General features: G+C 36.9%; 1 protein-coding gene across 3 annotated transcripts in view; it reads left to right on the top strand.

The window, feature by feature from the left end:
* LOC129764343 (muscarinic acetylcholine receptor DM1) overlaps nucleotides 1-20,126 on the top strand; it is a 278,814-nt gene that overhangs the window by 40,058 nt on the left and 218,630 nt on the right. For all 3 annotated transcript variants that reach the window (XM_055763322.1, XM_055763324.1, XM_055763321.1), the window contains one exon: nucleotides 5,703-6,997. The gene's annotated coding sequence lies outside the window, so the exon portion shown is untranslated. The remainder of the gene's footprint in view (nucleotides 1-5,702; nucleotides 6,998-20,126) is intronic.

The raw sequence follows: 20,126 nt of genomic DNA, 5'->3' as shown, positions 1-20,126 counted from the left end.
GGTGATTTCATATGCTTTTCCACGGATTAAAGGACTCGAAAAAACATATGTTGGTTTACAAGACGGACAGTTGATCACCAGTTTAAATCCAAGTCCGCGGCAACTTTCCTCGGAAAATGTTACATTTCCATCACATTTTTTACATTTCGTAACTTTCGAAACGACAGAAAAAACTGTCAAAAAATTGATTATGCGATACCCGAAAGAATCATTCACAGCAATGTCAGACAACTTTGGTGCTTTTAGCTTCTTCGCCGATCGACTTGTATTCTCGATTCTTCCTCCATATCTGTTTATTGGATAATTTTTTCGCTTTAAGGATACACGGTGTGGTCTCGCAATTCTTGAGCCTTTCGTATCGCGATACACACTTTTCGGACTCATGTTTAGGCAAAATTTGTAAAACTGTCTATTTTTATACCTGTCAAACACAAGCGAGTGAACAACTGAACAACAACAAACAGCATAACCAACACCAATTTAGAAAGCTCCCTACACAAATACAAATACAATTCCAACAAAATAAATATATGTATGTACAGAAAAAACTAAAATTACCATCTTTCACTAATCGGCAAAACAGCTGATACTTCACCCTTCTACATCCTCCATTATTTATAACTGTGTATGTGTGTTTCTGTATGTGTATGTGTATGTGTATAAGTCTGCATGTGTATGTGTATGTGTGTATTTGTATGTGTGTGTATGTTTGTGTATGTGTGCGTATGTATGTATGTGTTCGAGAGAGTATGAGAGCAACCAAAAAGCTAGCAAAACGGCTACTGCTACTTTTCTTGAGGTCACCTCATACTTTTGGCTGTAATTTTTCCAACGAAATCAAATATCGAAAAATCCTTTTAGGACAACATTTCTGAGGGCATAAGCTTCCCAAAAATGCAAAAAAAGAAAATTCGATTTTTTCGATTTTCCAGACCGGGGTCCCCCCTTAATACTATTACTCTTATTATGAACTATTTTACCGACCGATTACGCTTTGCTTCGTAAACCAGGCCAGCTTCAGAGAACAATCTTTCTTTGTGAACACTACTGTAAGGAGCTGAAAGACTCTTACGAACCTTGCCAATCGGGGTACTGCTTAGAGCTGAATTACTACCAAACGTGAGGAACGTAATTGCGATACATTCGAAATCTTTTCGCATAACAGTCGATATCGTTAGCAATGAGATTTTTTTTTTCCTAAATGCGACGATGACTATCATTTTCATTTTTCACTTCGTAGAAACTGGTTTAGGTGTCGCGAGCTTCACCTATCAGGTTTAATTCAGTTTCGTCTCTTTCGCTTCGTTTAATTTGATTTGTGTCGAAGTAAGGGGCTGGCCACATACCACGTGGACAGAAAAAGCACGATTTTAGACTCCCCTCCTCCCCCTCCGTCGACAAGCGTGGACATTTTCATACCCCTCCTCCTGTTGTCCACGTGGACATTTTTCCCTATTTTATTAGAATAATTTAAAAAATAACTGAATTGCTGCTTCCCTATGGCCAAATACTCAATTCGGACCTGTACTGCCAACAACTGGACCGCTTGAAGGTAGCACTCATGAAGAAGAGGCCATCTTTGATAAACAGAGGCCGCATTGTCTTCCATCAGGACAACGCCAGGCCACACACTTCTTTGGTGACGCGCCAGAAGCTCCGGGAGCTCAGATGGGAGGTTCTTTTGCATCCGCCGTATAGTCCGGACCTTGCACCAAGTGACTACCACCTGTTTTTGTCCATGGCGAACGAGCTAGGTAGTCAGAAGTTAGCCACAAAAGAGGCCTGTGAAAATTGGCTATCCGAGTTTTTTGACAATAAGGAAGCGAGCTTCTATAACAGGGGTATTATGAAGTTGGCATCTCGTTGGGAACAAGTCAGCGAACAAAACGGCGCATATTTGGCTTAAAACAGACTAATTTTATGAACAAATGAAAATTCAAAAAAAAAAATACCGCAGGACTTTTTTGACAGCCTAATATTTTGAAACTTTAGGACAATACCTGAAGTGTTACATAGGGGTTTTTGGAAATTCGGAAAATTCCAAAATGGCGGCCATTTCTGTTGAAAACGATTTATTTTTCATGTAAAATAGCTGTTCAGAAGCTCATAAAAAATGGAAAAAATGAGATATCAAAAAATGGCTATGTAACGCTTTAGATAATCCATTTTTACATGCTGATAATAAAATTCAGCCAAATCGGTCGAGTAGATCCTGAGATATCGAGGCCACCAGTTGAAAAAACATGGTTTCGAGAAAAAACGCGTTTGAAAATTCGTACAGCAATACGGTATTCCTTGAGGGAACCTCACATTTTTGGCTTGAACTTTTCAACGAAATTATATATCGAAAAAAATTATATAACGAAAATTACATATCGAAAAAAACATTTCTGAGGGCATAAGCTTCCCAAAAATGCAGAAAACAAAAATTATATTTTTTTCGATTATTCAGACCGGGGTCCCCTCTTAAGTTTATTTTGTTTCATATTTTACTAGCTGTACTCTGCTACGCTATAGCACATTGAGGTTTAATGACAGAGAAATGAGTAGCAAAAAAATACGGTCCGCATCCGAATATAAATCATACAATACCAAAGATTGATCTAGAGCAATCTCAATCGAATAAAAATAAATGGATTCAAAATCAGATACAATTTTAGTTCACGATTTTTAAACACTTTCAAAGAAATGTGCTGCCATCACATAGAATACATATTCAATACTAGAAAATTAATTACGTTCACAGCATAATTTCAGAAGTGTGCTCATTCAATCTGAAAATATTAAAGGTTCCTGAGGCGTTGGCAGTGGCCACAACAATCTTTGAAGTAGATTGCATATTGAATCATAATATGTATTCCATCAGTGCCGAACTTTTCAAGTTTTTGAAGCGCACAAAAACGAACAGAACAGTTTTATATGCATGGATTATTTTTTATCAATTAAAAAGAATTTCAAGAAAAGAAAAGATTAAATAGGGAGCATGCACTGATATCTATTGATCCTTTGTCAAGATCGAGGAGTAAACTGTCGAAATTTTTAAGGGATTTTGGAACACTTGTAGCTTCGATTTAAATGATGACATGAAGATAAAAAAACAGAATTTTCAAGCTACAAATTTCTAGATCAGGGATATCGTACGTACATATTTTTAGTGTGATGTGTATAGGCGTTGTAAACAAAAGACATTGTATGAAGATATAAAGCGTTTTTTGTTTGCTTTCAAAGTTTCTATAGATTTTAAAAATAAATGCCCAATAACAATCCAATCATCTCGATTGTTTCGCTTCTATTTGGTTCATAGAAAGTTTCAGTAGAACTATTTACTACAGAAGTATTCTCTATCGAATGAAAAATTATCCTTTAATTTTGAATTAGGAATATTTCATGAAATAATGAACGCACAACAAATCGATGGTCAAATATGCCCACCGCAAACTTGAAAATATTTTATACAAGGTCCAGTTGTGGCTTTTACGAATGCATGATTTTATAACAGAGTTATAGCGTTTTTTAGATGTCGCATTTTGCTCCTCTTTTATTATTCTTTTGTCGAGTGTAGTTCTTTGCCCACTTCGGAAAACGATCGGTCTTAGTCGTCAGCGCAATACGAAACTGCTGATCCGGAATATTTAGGTGATGGAGGATCATAAAAAATATTCCACGCCTATGGTCAAAGATCAACTACGAAAGAATTATTGAACTTTTCCTCGAGACCGGTTTTTACCTTAAACTGACTTTAATTCGAGAAGTACGCTGCTTATCACAATTCAATTGCTTCCATTTGAGGAAATTTTGTATTGAATTCTGTTGTGAAACATTCAAATTAGTGGAAGATAACAAGAAGGATAACAGTGTGGTGTCAAGGAAGGAATTGTAGAGTGGTTGGAGAGCTTTAATTTAGTTGATAGAAACAATCCAGTTTATCATGCACTTTTGGAAAATTAACAAAAAACACAATATTTTAAATTTTTTCTTTTCGCTACATCTAAAAGTTACTTGGTTTCATTTATTCAAATGTTCTACAACTGCATTCAACGCAAAATTTTCTAATCTTTCAAATGAGCAGCATAATTATTCCTAAGCGTAAGCATAAACATAAGTAGTGTACTTTCTAAATTTTACTCAGTTCAAGACATAAAATTAGGCTCGAAAAAAGTTCAAGTTCAAGTCCTAGTGACTAGTGGTGCAAGGGCAATCTCATGCAAATATAAATATTGATTCCTAGAAATTTCTGAAATTAAAATACTTTATAAAAAAGATTTCACACGCAATTCTGTATGAGAAACTATACAGACATTATTATCCTAGAACTAGCTGTTCTCGAGATATAACAAAATGTATAGAAATTATATTTGATGAAAAATCAATTACCCAAATCACGAAATTTCAACTCAAAATGGTTGAGCTTTCATGATATGGATCGTTTAGTTTTAATTAGTTTTAGTCTATAAGGGTCTACGCATACCCCGTAACTACAAAAGTTCGATCATAGGAAATAGTTTGGTCATTCACAGTTCACGTGAAATATTTTTATAATACAGATTTAAATGAAGATCAATGATCAATGAAAAAATATATGAACATTTGATCGGGCAGTTCTCTTAGGTGGCTCAATCCGTTTTTTGTAAAATACGGAGTTTTGAAATTCATGAATATGTGTTAATTAATATCATTTTGAATGTATAAGTGGTTGTATTTAAAAAGAAATTTTCCTATCCACGTGGACCCAGTCTATACCCCCTCCCCCATCTCCGTGGACAAGCGTGGATATTTCCCTACCCCTTAACCCCCCTAAAGTTGTCCACGTGGTATGTGGACAGCCCCTAAGTATACCCTTCTCAGATTATCATCTCTCAATACAGATCCCATTTTTTAATCTTGAATGACAATAATTGGTTGTTGTTTTTAGCTTACTTAAATTTGTAGTACTTACTTTAACTCGATTAGTATGAAAATCATTACAATATATCTACAAAAATTTCATCACTGTAGTAGAAAATTTTTGGCAGAAAAAAATGTGTTCAATATTCCTTGCAGAACACTTGATTCCCTATTAAGGAATATTCATTCAATACGGAGAATTTAATAATTGTTATGTATTTTCATGTGAAGATGTGTTTATTTCTTCCTAAAATGTAAGCTTTTATTAGCTTCATGCAAACATGCAGTTTCTCCCAGTTTCGTCTTGGCAAATAAAGAGCGGAATATCCGACCACCGGAGATCCGGGTACCCGGCCAAACTACTATCCATTTCATCACTAGTATGAATCGAGGTAGCTTCGCACTGTATATGGCTGATAGAAGCACATGCGATATTTGGAAAACTAAATAGTAATTCGAATGAATAATAATGACGGATAGACAATGGGAACGCCTCTCCGATGGTGGATTAAACCAATTGTTTTATTTTTGTAATCTGTGCCAAGTGATTCATTCTCTTCTGTGTTATTTCTCGCAACGTTCCCCTCCACTAATTTATCCACAATTTGACGACCTAAACAATGTTTTATTGCGGTGATTTATAGCCCGGGACACAGAGCAGTTGGGGCGCATCGTAAAAACATAGACTATCGGGTAATGTTAAAATATCGCATTCCATCCGCAAAACTGACTCTATCATGTCAACAGCAATAAACATTAAAATTGAAATATGCACAACTTTTTATTTTGTTTTCTCTTCCCATTTGTGCCATTTTCAGGATCACGAGAGAGCGCAGCGGAGCTAAACCCGAACCCGGATTTCCATCCTCTCCTATGGTGGCGAAAACAACGTGACAGTAATAAAATTGCACAAAAAAAAATCATCAAATCCGTGGAATGTTTTCGCTCGTTTCGCGGAAGCAAAGCTGTCCCGCCCGGAACGAGTTGAACCAAACGATGGACAAAGAACGACAGCGGCCGCGGGTTCCCATGTGAAGTGCTCATCCCCGCCAGCAAGAGCAGGGTTAGTAGGGGGATGCTATGGATAGCGAACAAAGGGGGATTATCGATCACGTAAACAGATCGTCGAGTAATAAACTGGCGCTGAATTAACATCTCCCGGTGTGGCGAATGGATGTTTTCGTTTCCAATATCATAACATAATGGGAGTGTGTGGGGAATATGTGTGTTTATGAAATGTTAGCGCTCATAAATGTTTTCTGAGTCGGTGTGAAGAGCAACCGGAAATTGGCAAATGGCACACATCATTGAATGGGCATCGGTTTAATTAAAATTCGATATGTAAGTGAGAAAAAAGTGGGGTGGAACAACTTAAACAAAGCACGAGAAAAAACGAGTAAATCCGTAAGATAAACATTCAACAAAAGAAAGCAGAAAGAAGAAAAAACACTTGCGTCAGCCCAAAAAATTTGAAGACCAAAACTTGCCGCGTGAGCAGAAATCGGAAAATCGAGATCGAAGGAAGGTAAATCGCTGCATCGAATTGAAGTCTGCCTCCCTTTTTTGGGCACCCGTCTCTGGCAGTTATGTAAGTTATGTGGAATTTATGGAAAGCATTTCCAGCTCAACGAGCCTACGGATGCTGAGTAATGTTCGGGGCGGATCATTTCACGGTGCGGACGGCAACGGATTGACGGGAAAGGACTGCAGGGAGGCGAACGGAATTTGGAATATAATTCATAGCAAAATTGATGAACATCAACGGTTGGACAGTGGTAGCACTGCTGGGTAGGCGTCGGAAGCCGGTGATAGACCGGGAGGATTGGAACCAAATCCAGTCGGCAGCTGAAAATGACCCAAACAATTTCTGGTCCCAGTCGGAAGTGTAGTTATAGCGAGTGATGTGTGGAAATTGGTGAACTGTGTGAATAAAAAGAAGATAAAAGAAAAACGAGGGGCCATTTGTTCGTTTTCGGAGACAGAATTCGTTTCCGATTGGAGTGCTTTTCGGGTGTGCCTCGGTGATTTATTGACAGTGACATGATGGGTAGAGCACATTCGAAATGGATCCACAGCATCAGAACGTAGTCACGCGCGATTGTCATATGATAAGGTGAGTGTTCGTGTGCTCTTTTATGTGTTTGAGCCGATAAAAATCAATGTTGAAAGCCAACATAAATTGCCAATGGCTTCGAGCTGGCAAAGACGTTTGTTAAATCGCATTTTCTCTGCAGCATCAAGATGATTCAATTTGAGGTCGATCCTGTATACACTAGCTACCAAAGCGAAGACAAAAAGTTTGATCTGAGTAGAAAGTTTTGTCTCCCATGGATGGTGGCAAAGGTGAGTTGGAGGCGGTCAAAATTAGGCACACAAAGTTTCGCTGCACGCCAGCACGATGTTCGGGAAAGTAATTAAATAAGTTTTCCGTGGTATGAGTACAGTGCAGTTCAAAATTGTTTAAACTCATATGAGTTCATTATTTGGCCCTTTGGGATGTTTTCATCTACAGAGGCTGCACTGTCGACACCAATGTGTGTGTGATTCAGAAGCGCTAGAAGATAGGCTTCGCCTTCTGTCAGCTAGATGCTGCTGCTGTCAGTGGAAAGCTACTCACCATCACGGCCAACGTGTGATGTGAGATTAATCTGTGCAAGAACAATTTGTGTGCGCTTCGGTGCTTTGTGCTTTGAGAATTTTGATTACAAGCGGACGAGTCTCCGTGTGTGCAGATGAATAATGAATTATAATATAGTCCAAGTTTAATTATGAAATATGTCCTGCTCTGGGGAATTTCGTTGGTGATGGTATACTCAAGGCTGATGAGAGCTAGAGGGGAACAATTGGCCGTTGATGTTTGTTGGCACGTGACAGCTATTTTGCGAAATTGCACCGAATTGGGCTGGTGGTGGGAGTGACCCAATGGCTAGCCCGATTCAATGTCATAAAATCTTGCAAGATTTGCAAACGGTACTTGCTTCGGTGCACCCGTGGCCGAGTGGTTAGCGTCTCACATTCGGTTCGATTCTCGTTCTGGTCGGGGGATTTATGTCAAAGAAATTTCTTTCGACTTGCACTGTGGTCACGCGTATTCTAGAGCTAGCCCCTCGGAATACATTCAAGGCGTGTTATTTGGCTAAAGAAATCTCGACTAAGTATTACTAAATGAAGCTAGTTAATGCATACGTTGAGACGGCAAAAGTTCCACAGGGAACGTGAACGCCATTCAAGAAGAAAGAACTTGCTTCGGTGCCTTTAAAAGAGTCTAAACAGAACCAGCGAAATTTCTGAACGAGTGAGTCCACAAAGCTGTTCCGAAATGAAAGGAACACTTTGCTTCATTGGTACCACTCGCGTGATGCAGATGTCGAATTATGATCGAGCTCTGATCCTCCGTGAATTTATATTGACTCCAAGTCGACCACATAAATACAACAGTTTCTGGAAAATCAAAGCTAATGTCTCTTTTCTTGCTTTATCTAGGTTTATCGGCTTAGTCGATAGGAACAAACCATCGGATTGTTGCTCAAGTTGTATTCCTAAAATTAAGCCAACAGCGAAGAGGATAACTAGAAAATCGAACTTTCCAATTGAGTTCGAAAAAAGCTCGGCATTAGTAGAAGTTGCTTTTTCCGATCATGGTTGGAATAGCTCAATGTATGCTTGGAGTGAGTCATGTCTTTGGATTTAGAGAGTATAACGCATTCGCTCTCGATTGGATTGTCTTCCTTTTTAAAATATACATGCGATTATATAAAAATTGGTTATACAGTTAACTCTCCCTAACTCGATGTTCTGTATCTCGATATTTTCCCTAACTCGATGGATTTCATGGCACCTTCGATTTTACAAGCATTCTTCTCTCCATAACACGATACCTCCCTAACTCGATGCCTCTCTTACTCGATGTGTTTTGATTCATTTTTCCATGGATTTTCACCTCCCTAACTCGATTGATTTTCGCGTACATGTTTTTGTGCGTTATTACCTCAGATTTCAATTGCCCTTGAAAGTGAAGACGGAGTGTTCGTGTCATCAAACAATTTCTTTTCAAGTATGGAAAACCACGAGAAACCTTTCAAGCGAACAATCAAAACGCTAACCATTGCGCAAGGTTTGAGCATCATCGAGCAGGTCGAAAAATATGGACGGAAGGGGTCTGAAGCTGCAAATAATTTCAGTATTGCACAAAGTGCGGTATCAACACTACTCAAACTAAAGTAAAAATGGAATCGGAATGGAAAATTGTATCTAGAATAAAAGCATATAAGGTTGGTCAGAATCGAGAAGCTGGAGCGGTCAATGAATTTTTGTCTTGTCAAGCTAGACAGAATAATTTACCCCTCTTCTATTCTTCGGGATATGGCTTGAGAATTTGTCCAGAAACTGGGAATTCCTAACTTCAAAGCACAACCAACATGGACGAGAGTGATATTCCGCTGGCATAATTAATGCGTCGTGAGCTTGCTGATGTCGACGGTACAATACCGTTCGATTGCTCAATGTCTTTTAATATTTAGTGCAAAAAGGACCAAAACGTGATTTGCTGTGATCTGATGCCAGATACCGATATACTGGGAAGTGTTGAAAAACCTGAGAAAAACGCTGAAGATAGTAGTTCTATTGAGATGTTAATTCGAACGTTTAATCAAACCTGAAGAATATGTCCGGAATATTGAAATCAACTGAAAATGTTCCTGTGAAACTATTCGAACATTTCTTGGTGATTGAACAGTTCCTGTGTGATCGTTACAATTCAGTTTGAGTAACATACTTAATCAATATTTTCTTTGTTAACCTAGTGCCTCATGCAAGTTGGACTCGATTATATACAAACTTGATTATATATGATTCGATTATGTAAAATTTAGGACTTTATACAGTTTGAAAAAAAAAGTTTTTTTTTATAATTCAAATATGAATAATTTCAAGAAAAAAAAATAACCTTCCAGCATTAAGGTGAAATTTAAGTGGCTTTTATAAGTACAGTGGGTTAAAAATCGCGATTTTTGAAGATTTTGATTGAATCTTCTTCAGGAATTGTTTATATCGATATTGCAGCGAAATTAAGAGAGATAGAAGTTGGGCGTCAAAGAACAAATTGTAGAGAGGTTAGAGAGCTTTAATTTAATTTATAGAAACAATCAAGTTTAGTATGAATTTTTAGGATAAAATTAATAAATACAAATAAAAAAAAAAATTTAAATTTTCCACTTCTAAAAAGGTTTAATCCACTAATTTAGATGTTTCACTACTATATCCTGTACTAAATTTTCTCATCTTTCAAATGAAAGCAACAAAATCGGATTACGTAGCATACTTTTCAATGTAGAGTCAGTTTGAGCCAACAGAATCCGAAACAAAGAAAAAGTTCTATAAGTCTGTCATCGTTGAAATTCTAACATATGCGTAGAAGGATTTTTTTCGTGAAATATAACCGTCTATCACCTCCTGAAAGATTCTGGAATTTTTTTTTTTTTTTTATATGAGAAAGGTGTTTTTTCACTTTAAGGGAATGAAATACTAGCTAATGACACTGAAAAAGAAAAAGCCCTTTTAAATTTTTTAAGAGACAGCAATTTGTTCAATGAGATCTAATTAGTTATAATTAATGCAGCGAGAAAATGAAAAATGTAAATCATAAAATGACACGAATGCCACGCATTTTAGTGGTAAAGTGTCACAAATAAATAAATAATAATAATAACTTTAAGGGAATGAATCAAAAATTCAAATTCATACCATAATTGGGACACTTACCCTAATATATGACAATTTGAGACATAAAAAAAAATTAGGAAAAAATGTTCTGTATCTCGATACCTTCCTAACTCGATGGTCCCTTTGGATATCGAGTTAGGGAGAGTTGACTGTATTTCGATAATGGTTAGTCTTAGGGAAAACGTTATATACACCTTTTCATGTAGAATCGCATGTAGGTTCCATGTTAAAGTTACTCTTCGAAAATGGATGATTTTTTCAGAATTTTAAAAACACATGTTTTCGAGAAAAAATATTTTTAATTTCTAAATATTTTTTTCAATTAATTTTTTTTTCAAAAATTTGTTTGATATTTTTTTTATGAAAATCTAAATAATTTAATTTTTTAACTAACAATTTTTAGATCTTATAGTTTTTAAATCAAGATTTTTCGGAAAAAGTTGGAAAAAAACTCTTAAAAAATTTCTGTTAAAGAATGAAATATAGGAAATTTTTCATGTTTTCATTTAAAAATATCAAATAAATTTTCAAAAAAAAATATTTCAAACAATTATTTTCAAAATTAAACTTTTTGAATTCTGAAAAAATGCATATGAAAAGCACTAATAATTCCCAACAAGTCATTCATACATCGGAAGATGGACACGTCACCAGGGAAATAGTTTTTCGAACAACAACTTTTTCATGTTTTTCTTTGTAAAATTACTATTAATGTTTAATTTGTATCATTTTCATGTATAAATTATCGCGATTTACATGCTCTGCAAACTTTTTTCTATTTAGAAACATGCCAAGAACATGTCAAACGCGAGAATTCAGACACAAAATGGCTACGATTAAAGCATTATTTTTTCAGGGGTCTCCATACAAAAATGCCTTATATTCCAGGAAGTGTAAAAACTAGTAAGTTGACATCTTTGACGAATGTTCATATTTTAATGAGATCGAAAATTTGGCCAAATACACTATATCTGACTTTATAATTTTGGATTAGTTGAAATTTTTTGAAAAAATACATTAAAAAGTTGTTGTTTGAAAAACTTTTTTCCTGGTAAAGTGCCTATCTTCCGACTTGTTGAAAACTGTAAGAACTATTCACATAATTTTTTGAGAATTCTAAAAAAATACATTTTTAAAAAAATAATTCTAATTTTTTAAATATTTTGAGTGAAACAAAAAAAAATTTATGGAAATTCAAAGTTTCCTACATTTTATCCGTTGACCAGAATATTGTAGGTTTCATGGTTTTTGAGTTATAATTTTCTGTGAAAAATCAAAAACATTTTTTTGGCTTTATTCAAAAAGTAGTCTAATTCTTTTTTGAATGCTTTGAATATTTCAATCAAACTTGCTCAAAAGGCTCATGTGTTGACACCCACAACATTTCACTGCAATTTGAGATGGTGCTTCCAACGGCCAATCGAGTTGGCATAAAGTTTGTGTATACTTGAAACTTTTTTAATTGAAGGGGTTTTTTTAACAACATTGCTGAACATTTTATTTTCATCAGCTGGCATTCATTTAGGGGGGTCTCCGTAGCCACAATGGTTGCGCGTTCGCTTAGTAAGCGATCGATCGTGAGTTCAAAACTCAGGGCCCTCATTGACCATCTTTGTGTTGTTACAGAATAGCTACGTCCACGCAACAATCATCAGCGATGGAGATCGATCCACGGTCGAAATAAGATCGATTCATCCATACAACTGCTCTGCTCTGCAAGACACATCGGGCTGCTGTTCTATAAATAACTCAACAATGATCAATCAACTGTCTCCGCTGTCCGGTCTAACTGGATAATGGAAGAACAGATAGAAAACTCTTACGCCTAAATGGCTATTGTGTGAATGTCCCATATGTAATGGTATAGAAGGAATACTGGCGAATGGCAACTGTGTGTAATGTGCTAATTATAGATATGATAATCATGTGACATGTACACGATTAAAATTCGGCTCTGTTACAGCTAAAATGCTAATGAGCCTCAAATAAATAAATGGGATAAAAAAAAAAAAAAGGTGGCATTCATTTAGTACTTCAGGCAAATTTTGATCGAAATTCAACTCCCTTACGTATTGTCACAAATTGATGAATTTTGAAATTCTTCGAATTTCAAATTTCTTCCCCAGCTGAAGATCCGTAGAACGAAGTGGCGAATCCAAGTGCGATCTGAAATGATCCTGAGTTGCGATCAGGCCGGCAAGCTCTCTGCTAAGAGATGATATTCTTCGTTCCACGCAATTGAATGCGCTTGTCTTTGGAGCATTAGTTGCAATGAAAATAGCATCTAAGTTGGTCAGTGTTATATCAAAGGAACCATGTCGTAAAATATGAAATTTCGAGTTAATGATTGCATTAGGTTAACACCTTCTATGACCGTGGAAACTAAGCAACGAATCGAATTCAACTTCAGAGAACATAATCCTTACATGAGGAAGAACACCTGTTTACCTTCGATGAAAAATTGAAAGGGGTGTATCCATGATACGACAGCATTTTCGGCGTAGAACTGTGAGATTATATTATTTAATCTGCTTGTTCATCACTCTGGATGTTATTCTGGAACGCATCGAAATTTTCGAAATAACTTTTTTTGTTATTCAGTTATTGAGTTATTTCTACTCTACTTCAGTAGTAAACAGTTTCATTTATGATTTGGACAATTTTGAACTGCTTTCGGGCCTTGTAAGCTGATAGAGAATAATATGCTTCACTGAATGGATATCGCTACCAGACGTCCTCACTGTAGATCTACATATTAGATATGGTCGGGGTTCTGCCAAAACGAACCAAGCGCCAAAAATGTCAATTTGAAGATTGGGCTCCCACTAATTGACTGTGTCGGATCAAATCTATCGTTTTATCGTTCACGTGTTACAAACACGATGTCAAACATAATACTCCCTTTCATGCTGTAAGCGCACATCTTCGTCAATTTCTGATACAGAACCTTTAGAAATATAAAAAAAACAAAATTATGTTTCTGCTGGACACGCGAAACTTCGTTTTCTTTGCAGCCAGAGCGAACCAAGTCCATGCTAGCTATTAACATAATATCATTACATAACACATTAGTATTTTGTAACGGCTCTTGACTAATTTCATGAATGGTATATATGTTGACTCACTTTTGCTGTTTATGACAAAATAATATCTTAATAAATGATAATAAATTGATTTAGGAATGCATTACACTTGGTTCGCTGTGGTTGAACGGAATTTTGAAAAATGCAGATCAGCGCTTCTACATTTCATTGCAGCCCGTAGGCTGTCTTACTTACCGGATCCCTACGACATTTGATTCCAGGAGCTGTCCGAAGCACAGAAATCTGTTGAAGATTCGTATCTGTCTTCTTGGAGAAAACGACCACTATTATCAGATGCCATATTGTGGGTTTTTTACAGTCTGCTACACAGAATTCTTGTTTTGGATCTGTTGTCAATTATCCGAATGACATGGTCAATTTACAGTCGATAGATTATTATTTTCTGCATCCAATGGTGTAAGTAACTCAATTTTGAAAAAAATGGCGTTTGGTTCGTTTTGGCAGAACCCTGACCATACAGAACATATTAGATACAGAATATATTAGATATATAACATATTATATAGGACTGAGATGAACCAGCCCAGGAGGCTGAAAGTCTCAAAAATAAAGAAAAAAAAAATTATATAGGACAATTCCTCGTCGAATCGACCAAAAAAACAGCAAATGTTGACTCGACGCTCGCTTTTTTTTAAACTTGTACTTGACTTGAAACTTGATTATCACCATGAAACTGATCAGAAACTTGAAACTTGAAACTTGGTACTTATGATGGAAGCCACCCAAAATCACAATTTTCATGATCATATGACCAATTAAAATTACGGCTTATTTTTTTGAAAGGACGTTGAAATCATTGATCTTTCTTTAAAAAAAAACATAACTCAAAATCCAGACATCTGATTAAAATATGATGTTTGACAAAGTTGTTGGAAACTGTTTGGAAAAAATTACAATTTTAATACACTGTTAAAAAATCTCACTAACTGGTTGTTTTCCCAAATTCGTGATACAAAGCTCAATATCGTGAACGTGAATTTATCTTCTTGCTCCAAAAACATATATCTCGCTCCGTCTGTGCTGTCGGTTCGTGCTAAGAAGCTACTATTTTTTTTTATCCCATTTATTTATCAGGCTCATTAGCATTTTATCTGTAACAGAGCCGGGTTTTTATCGTGTACATGTACATATAATTATGTTTTTATAAATTGTAAATTACCAGTAGTAGAGTAGCCATTTAGGCGTTAGGTTTTCTGTTCCATTACATTATGGTAAATTACACAGTAGTAGCCATTTAGGCGTAAGAGTATTCTATCTGTTCTTCCATTGTTCAGCAGACCGGACAGCGGAGACAGTTGAAATCGATCATTGTTGGGTTATTTATACAACAGTAGTGCGATGTTTCTTGCAGAGCAGAGCAGTTGTATGGATGAATCGATCTTTGTTCCACCGTGGATCGATCTCCATAGCTGATGATGGTTGCGTGGACGTAGTGATTCTATAACAACACAAAGATGGTCAATTGAGGGCCCTGAGTTTGAACTCACGATCGATCGCTTATTAAGCGAACGCGTAACCAAGTGGCCTCTAGTAACCCCTAGGAAGCTGCTATGTCTGATGATATAAATACTTCATGTATATGTCGGCGCCCGTGCCGGTACGTGCCGGTTACACTATGTGCCGGATAATACAAAACCACATTTATTGTTCTCTGTGTACATCATGCTTCATAGTAAACCCTTATTTTATTCAACAAATATCATACAGGGTTTTCCAACTTTAAATTCCGAAAGTAAATTGTAATAAAACACACTTAGAATTCGAATTTCGATGATACTTTTATTTCAAATTAAAGTTTGGTTTATGCCATTATGTGTGAAATACAACATCATTCAAATGTTCACCTAGGGCTTCCTCGCACACCTTGATCCGGAACAGGTAATTTTGGATGACTTTTCGGCACATATGGGGCGGTATCTCGGGTTTGCGGAGAGTTGGCATAGACACGGTCTTTCGCATAACCTCACAAAAAAGTCTAGCGGGTTCAAATCGCATGATCTGGACGGCCAATTGGTATCACCAAAATGCGAAATTATGCGTCCCTCAAATTTCGTTCGCAATATGGCCATGTTCGGTCGTGTTGTGTGGCACGTGGCGCCGTCCTGCTGAAACCACATGTCATCCGTATCCATATTTTCAATTTGTGGCAAAAAAATTGGTTAACATGCGGCCATAGCGCTCACCATTCACAGTTACCGTCTCGCCGTCCTCATTTTTAAAGAAATACGGCCCGATGACTCCACCAGACCATAATGCGCACCAAACAGTGACTTTTGGCGGATGCAATGGCCTCTCAACAATCACGTGTGGATTTTCTGAGCCCCATATACGGAAATTTTGGGTGTTCACATAGCTCGAAATGTGCCTCATCGCTGAAGAAAATTTGATGCGAAAATTCAGCATTTTGCTGCTGTTGTTCGTTCACCCAATCGACATATGCCCGACGCATTCCATGGTCACCACGCTCTAATTTTTGTACCAGTTGGACTTTTTATGGATGTAGGTGCAAGTTCAAATGCAAAATTCGCCACAATGATGTGTTTGACAAGCCCAATTGCTGAGCACGCCGTGGAATCGAAACATTCGGGTCATCCTCCACACTGGCAGCAACAGCAGCAATATTTTCGGCCGAACGCACATTACGATGATGCACAGGTTTCACAATATCCACTACGGATCCAGTTTGTTCGAATTTACGCACTACATTAGCGATTGTGTGCTCTGTAGGCCGTCCATGACGACCAAAATCCGTCCGTAATGCTCGAAAAACATTTGCCGGTTTTTCATCATTTTTATAGTATAATTTAACAAAATTAACACGTTGTGCGATGCTAAAACGATCCATATTGTAAAATGGCAGACATTCAACTAACGATATGACGCTTTGGTTGACAGCTATGTCAAACGGTTGTCAGCGCAGGGCTGTATACTTTCGGAAGCCCGAAATACAAAACCCTGTATATTGCACAGAATGCTTGCGCTGAGCTGCGCGAGTAGAAATATTTCCTATCGACTATCGAGAAATGGCGAAGCTTAAGAGCCCCCGCAGACTGCAGACTGACTTGTCGACTGATAGTTCGGTCGGTTTCTTAATCAGTACGGAGAGGTATACATGTGCGCACATTACACCGATTCAGTTGGGTCGGTTTTTGCACCAGTAGGCCGATCCGACCAAACTGTCGGCTGAAAAAAAGTCTGTAGTGTGCGGGGGCTCTAAATCGCAGTAATTCCTATATCATCTCTCCATTCCATTCGCTTGGTGAACCTGGTACAATTCTTACAGAATCGAACCAGAATAATCCGAAACGGAAGAAACGTAAATGTCATAATAATGATGATGATAATGTTCTTCAAAATAAGATAAGTTTCGCGGATGTTGTAAGAAGTTCTAACATTGTTAATGAAAATAAGACAACGGATATTAGTGTCAAGCAAAAGAATCGTAAGGCTCATCCAGTCATTGTTATAAAACCTAAAAAGTCCAAACAAGCTTGCGAGGATACTCGAAAGCATTTGAAAACGAAACTTGATCCAAGAACCCACAAAATTAACAATTTTAGGAATGGTAGAGATGGCTCCATCATTGTTGAGTGTGCTACTCGAGCCAATTTAAACGATGTAAAAAATGACATCGAAAGCAATTTGGGTGAAAAATACAGTGCTGTTGTTCCCACATCGGTGCCCAGATTAAAAATTGTGGGTATGAGCGATCAGCATTCCTCCGATGTATTCATTGATTATCTCAAAAGTCAAAATGAAGACATTGCAATAAAAGACGTAAAAGTTTTAAAAGTGTACGAAAATCCACGCTTCACATATAACAAGTTCAGTGCTGTAATTGAAATAGATGTTGACACATACAATAGTTTATTAAATGCGAAAAAAGTAAATGTCGGGTTTGATCGGTGCTCCGTAGTCCCCGCGATAAATGTGTTACGATGCTTCAAATGCGGAGAATTTGGACACAAGAGCACGGATTGCAAACAAAATTGTGAAACGTGCTCTAGGTGTAGTCAGAAACACAAGACATCTGAGTGCAGGTCAACTGTATTGAAATGCGTTAATTGTTTGAAAAAAAATTGGACGTCAATCATGCCGCATTTAGCTCAGAATGTTCAGTGTATCAAAGACTTTTTGTTTGTTATTTTTGTTATTAATGTAGTAGATAATTTCGTTAATAACGATGATTTTGTGAAATTAAAGTGCTGGAGGAAATATTCGAAACATGCCGTCTCGAATCTTGTATTGAGAAGCTTGGATTTTCCATTCGGGACGAGTAATTTAGATGAATCAGCAGCTGTTCTAACTGATGTCTTGAAAACGTATACCAATCGATTAGTTACGCAAAAGTTTGTATGTGTGAAAAACTCGAACAGCTGGTACAATTTGGATTTTTTGCGTCTCAAACGTAAGAGAGACAGGTGGTACAATAAATTTCGTAGAACTAATAATGAAAATCATTGGAATATGTACACGAACGCGCGCAATAAATATTCACAATCTGTTAAGAAAACTCGTTGTGAATATATTCAGAGGAAGATTGATCAGCATCAAAGCAACAGCAAAGAGTTATGGAAAATTTTGAAATCCCTTTTGAAACCTAATAATAGCAAACCGCGATCCATAACTTTTAATGGCACACTTGAACAGTCTAAACAGATAATAGCTTCTAAATTTAACGATTATTTTGTCAATAGTGTTTCATTGATCAATCAATCTATTGAATTGGTCGATGAACCTGATGAAATAAAACAGTCGATTAATATTAATTGTAGTTTTGAAAGTTTTCATCCAATTACATTAAATGAACTTAGAACTATTTGCTTTTCTTTAGGAAAAACGGCTGGAGTAGATAGTGTTAATGCTAGAGTTCTTCAAGATTGCTTTCATGTTATTGACTACATCTTGCTAGACCTTATCAATAAATCTTTACTAACTGGACATGTAACTCAGGTGTGGAAAGAATCCCTGATAGTCCCTATTCAAAAGGTTGCTGGAACGATTGAAGCCGAAGAGTTTCGTCCCATCAACATGTTAGAGAAAATATTAGAATTAGTTGTTAAAGGCCAGCTGTTGGAATATTTAAATCATAACACTTTGCTAATACCAGAACAATCGGGATATCGGGAAGGTCATTCCTGTGAAACCGCATTGAACTTGGTATTAGCAAAATGGAAAGATAATTTAGAATGTAAAGAGACCATCATTGCTGTTTTCTTGGATCTAAAACGCGCTTTCGAGACATTTTCTAGGCCCTTGTTGTTGAACACGATTAAGCGCTTTGGAATTACGAGTACTGCATATAAATGGTTTGAAAGTTATTTGTATGACAGAACTCAACGGACTATTTTTAACGATTTCATTTCCAGCCCCGTAGGGAATAATGTTGGAGTACCTCAGGGAAGTGTCTTCTTCTTGAATGGCGTTAACGTTCCCTTGTGGAACTTTTGCCGTCTCAACGTATGCATTAACTAGCGTCATTTATTAATACTTGGTCGAGATTTCTTAAGCCAAATAACACGCCTTGAATGTATTCCGAGGGGCAAGCTCTTGAATACGCATGACCACAGTGCAAGTCGAAGGAAATTTCTTTGACGAAAAATCCCCCGGCCAGAACGGGAATCGAACCCGAACACCCGGCATGATAATGTGAGACGCTAACCACTCGGCCACGGGTGCACTTAAGCCACTCAACCACTCAGGGAAGTGTATTAGGGCCCATTTTATTTATTATGTACATTAATGACATGCGACGAGTTTTACGATTTTGTGATATCAATCTTTTTGCAGATGATACCTTATTATTCATTGCAGCTAATGATTTAAACCAGGTCGCGTAACATTTAAATGGAGATTTGCATTCTTTAAGTAGATGGTTGAAGTATAAGCAATTAAAATTGAAAATAAGTAAAACGAAATACATGGTAATCTCGCGAAATCGTTCAAATGGAAACGTCACTATTGTTATTGATGATGAGACTATTGATCGCGTTCGGGAAATTAAATATGTTGACGTGATTATTGATGACTAACTCAAGGTCAACACTCACATTGACAATGTCATCAAGAAAATTGCCAAGAAGTATGGAATCTTATGCCGATTGAAAAACGATTTAACTATTTGCAGCAAAATATAGCTATACGAATCAATCATCTCTCCTCATTTTGACCTTTGCTCTTCCATTTTATTTCTGACCAATGAAGCACAAATATCGAGATTACAGCGTTTGCAAAATAAAATAATGCGGTTGATACTAAAATGTAACAGATTCACTTCCTCATCTTTAATGTTGGACGCTCTGCAATGGTTATCCGTGAAGCAAAGGTTTGTTTATTTATTATGGTGTTCATTTTCAAAGTAGTTAAAGGTTTACTGCCTCGATATTTGTGTGATCGAGTTGAAAGAGGAAGTGACTT

This window comes from Toxorhynchites rutilus, chromosome 2 (assembly GCF_029784135.1).
Source record: "Toxorhynchites rutilus septentrionalis strain SRP chromosome 2, ASM2978413v1, whole genome shotgun sequence".
Taxonomy (NCBI): Eukaryota; Metazoa; Arthropoda; class Insecta; order Diptera; family Culicidae; genus Toxorhynchites; species Toxorhynchites rutilus.
Note: the sequence above shows the minus strand (reverse complement) of the source record. Positions and strands in the feature narration are given on the sequence as shown.